Here is a 3,998-nt window from a genome sequence, read left to right as displayed (position 1 = left end):
TGCTTCTCCCTCTTAGTGAGTGTCATATACAGATCCCCCGATTTCATGTTCATTCAGGCAGCTATTAAGTAGCTGGAATTATCTCCATCCTTCTGGCAGACAGCATATTAAGGCTGGGTAGATATGCTCTATAAGGGAGAGGAAGGGGTATTAATAGCTGCCTGAATGAACATGAAATCGGGGGATTTGTATATGACACTCACTAAGAGGGAGAAGCAATTGAAAAAGGAAATCACAACACGTCCTGAACGGTGGTGGTGCTGCGGTAGCGTTGTCGCTTCACTGTTAGACGTTGCCCATTCGATTCTCAGTTAGAGTGTCTTCTGTGTGGCGACATGCATGAATGGGTGTTCCTTCGCTGAAGTTTGTGCGTTAGGCCCGGCAAGCCAGTACGTAAAAATCTACTGCCAATCATTAGCGGACTGGAGTTCCGCTGTGGCGACCCCTAACCGGGAAAAGCCGAAAGACAAAAACAAACAAACATTATTTCAGCAATGTTATTCAGAGCACAAAGCTATATTAACAAAATAAACTAGTTCTTATGTAACGGAATATCTTAACATGTACTTGTACCAACACATAATCCATGCAGATAAAACTGAACTACTAGAGTTGATCACAAATGATTATCCTAGTCACAGCTTTAAATGAAGACAGCAAGTAAGCAAATTGGCCAATTCTAATACCAGGCTATGTAAAATATGCGAACATTTTTCCAGTACCTTGAAATTATTTGGTCCAAAATGTGCTGCTGAGCTAAGCGTGTTGTTTACCTCATTCAAAAACTGTATATTTTATGGGTGACCCACTTCTATCCTCCATAATTTCTTCAGTGTTCCAGTTTGCCAACTCACAAACAAAGTATGCTGGGGATAAAGTGTTGATTGTGCGAGATAGCTGTCTTTAATACTGACAATGGACTATGACTGACACAAAAGCACTGTGTCAGTTTTGGGCTGTGGAGGCCAACTTACTCTGGTGCCAGACATCCTGAGTCAAGACATCCATGCATTTTTTTCATGTTTAGAGCACTGTTCTTGTCCAGGAAATAATTGTTTTTTGGATAACAAGAACACAGTTTGTGGGAGGTCTGTTCAAGCTAGCAGGTGGGTGAGAATTGAACTGTTAAGCAATAAACTCACAAAATGTGGAAGACTTGAATATAAACTAATAACCTCACAACTGTACAAGCAGCAGCAATAAAAAAAAAATTACTTTTTGATTTTTCTAGGGGAGGACTAGTGCCCCCTTATGAACACCAGTACCCAGGTATCAATAGTTTTTAAACATATTCATAGGAAACTGTTATAATTGCCCCAAAATGTTCAACATCTTATCTAGGCTGTTGGATATGTGTGACAGCTGTCAGTATGTATGAGTTCCACATGATCACCATAATCTGCTGACTGTGAAAGGTATGAGGCATACCATAACAATTCATTAATGATGCATAGTGCAGCTATCCAATTCAGGTCAGTGAACACGCTCCGCTGATAGCAAGCTTCCAGGTTTAGCTGCTGTGACAGTGAACCAATTGTTCTTGTATAAAAAATACATTCTGGTATGTAGTCAGCTACTACAAATAGAATTACTGCAAAAAATAAAAACTATAGTGCATACGTTTGCTTTGTAAGGGAGCTACTGCCTCTATTAATCCCTCCAGCTTAAAACAACAAGTAAAGCAGATTTATTTACTGTTATCAAAGCTAAGGGGATTAAAAGGATCCAACATTCTCCTTACAAAGCAATATAAAATGAGTGTCAACTTTGAAGTGCTGATTTAAAATAAAGCCTTTTAGAACCTTTGTATAAACTTTGTCAGTTCCTTGTCAATACTGAACTAGCATATTCAAAAAGGTTTATACATATTTACAGTACTTTGCAGCCTTAAAAGTGACCCATTTTTTAGTTTTGCAGGTGTTGATAAACAATATATCCAAACTATTGTTACAGATCCTAAGTCTCAGCAAAGAGACATTTTTTTCTGACATATTTTCTTAATGTTTTAGTGATGATGTATAAAGCGCCCATCACCAACTGCAAATGTGCATCTATTTCTGCAGTTAGGATAAGTTTGACTCTCTAGGAGTATCAGAGATGGAAGGAATAACAGCAAATGTGTTAGGAAAGAAGGTAGTCTCTATTGCATATCAATACTAATCCATATTTCATTATTAAGTAGCTGGTATGAACAGTATTAAAAAGTGAAAATATACAGGTCTTCTCTCTATAATGTGCTTGGTACTTCACTGCACGATGCCTTGCTTTCCATGATAGAACCAGCAATTATTTTCTTTATCTTTTCTTCAAACTCCTCCTCTGTACATGTCCCTTACCCAACGTTATTTCATAGTTCTGCTAAAACACTCAGTGAAAATTACGGCCAGGATTCAGGACACTTTTCAGTACTTAGCCCTACCATTGTGCTTACTCTTGAAGAGGTGTAGTACCATAGTTGGCTGTCTCTCTGTCCTACTACAAATGCTAATGAGGCATTCCAGGGGAGCGGCGTATAATAATTAGCCATGTGCTCTCCCTCAGAAATCTCTATGGTAAGTGATTGCACAGCCAAGTGATTCATAGAACAGCCTGGATGTGTACATCCTTACCACACTCACATTAGAGTAAACTCAGCCAAAAGTTTGCTGTCACACATTACACTCAGTGGGAGAGATTGCATTAGAGGTACAGGAGATTAGCAGATAGTTAGTGTGTGTGTGTGTGTGTGTGTGTGTGTGTGTGTGTGTGTGTGTGTGTGTGTGTGTGTGTGTGTGTGTGGATGTTTATGTGTACCTGGGTGGTCACAGTAGGGGGGTTAGTTAGGGTATAGGTAGGTGTTCATGCATGGGCAAATGCAAGTGTGTGTGTGTGTGTGTGTGTGTGTGTGTGTGTGTGTGCCTGCATGTAACAGGAAACACATATGGGGGGATCACTAGATACTGGGGACAATCTTGAATAATATCCTAATTCACTTAGAAAGTTGACAGAACACAAGTTTGGAGCAAGAAGCATGGAATATTAAAAAGTTTGAAACTCTAATGTCTGTAATGTTATGTTGTTCTGGGGGACCAAGTTCAAGACTTCTGGCCAAAGGTGATGGAGGGAAAACAGCAGACAACACTAGTCAATCTTTCTAAATATTACAGTTATCAACTTACGGAATCAGATTTTGTATTATGATGTATTTTCTGAACAATAAAAGATGAAACTCTATAATGACTAGCATTATTATCGGACTCTAATCATTTGTGATTTACAAGGGATGGGAAAATTAAGAAGCAACATCAGGGAAGTTCTATTACCTCAGGGGCAGGTAAAAGGTATGATGGTGTGTGTGTGTGTGTGTGTGTGTGTGTGTGTGTGTGTGTGTGTGTGTGTGTGCACGCATATGTGTGTTGAATACATGCGTATGTTTGTGTGTTTGTGTGTGTGTGTGTGTTTGTGTGTGTGTGTGTGTGTGTGTAGAGTTAATGAGGAGGGTGCCTGTGCTAATGAGATGCATCATAATGACTTATACTCTTGCATAAGGGCAGCAGAAAAAAAAACTTGTTAGTGTTTGCAATAATCAATGAACGATTCAGTGATATAAAAATTAGCTGATAATGAGGTTGCTCCACACTGCAGATAATGAGTCTCGGAATATCTGGTTTCTGTGATCACATTAAAAGGACTTTTTGCAGCAGGCTTTTAGCTTGTGGCTGGGCCTGTTTCTAAATCCTGGCCAATGTTAAAATGAAACTATAATAAATAATATGAACTTGATTCCCATGTGTGTTTATATGTAGCACAGCATTTCCTGAAACATGATTACCATTTGTTTATCTGCTATTAATTACCAGAGGTTTTGAAATGTTTGTGAAATTTCCGGACATGAACATTGCTGAAAAATGTTGGAACAGCTATACTTCAGTGACAGACAGCTGGAGAAGAATGACTGTGTTCATGGTTTTATTTGTTCTTTTAACTGTGGTACCTGTTGTTGCCTCCCTAATGTTTTA

The sequence above is a fragment of the Protopterus annectens genome, chromosome 9.part0, assembly GCF_019279795.1.
Source record: "Protopterus annectens isolate FY-2018-M chromosome 9.part0, PAN1.0, whole genome shotgun sequence".
NCBI lineage: Eukaryota > Metazoa > Chordata > Ceratodontiformes > Protopteridae > Protopterus > Protopterus annectens.
Note: the sequence above shows the minus strand (reverse complement) of the source record.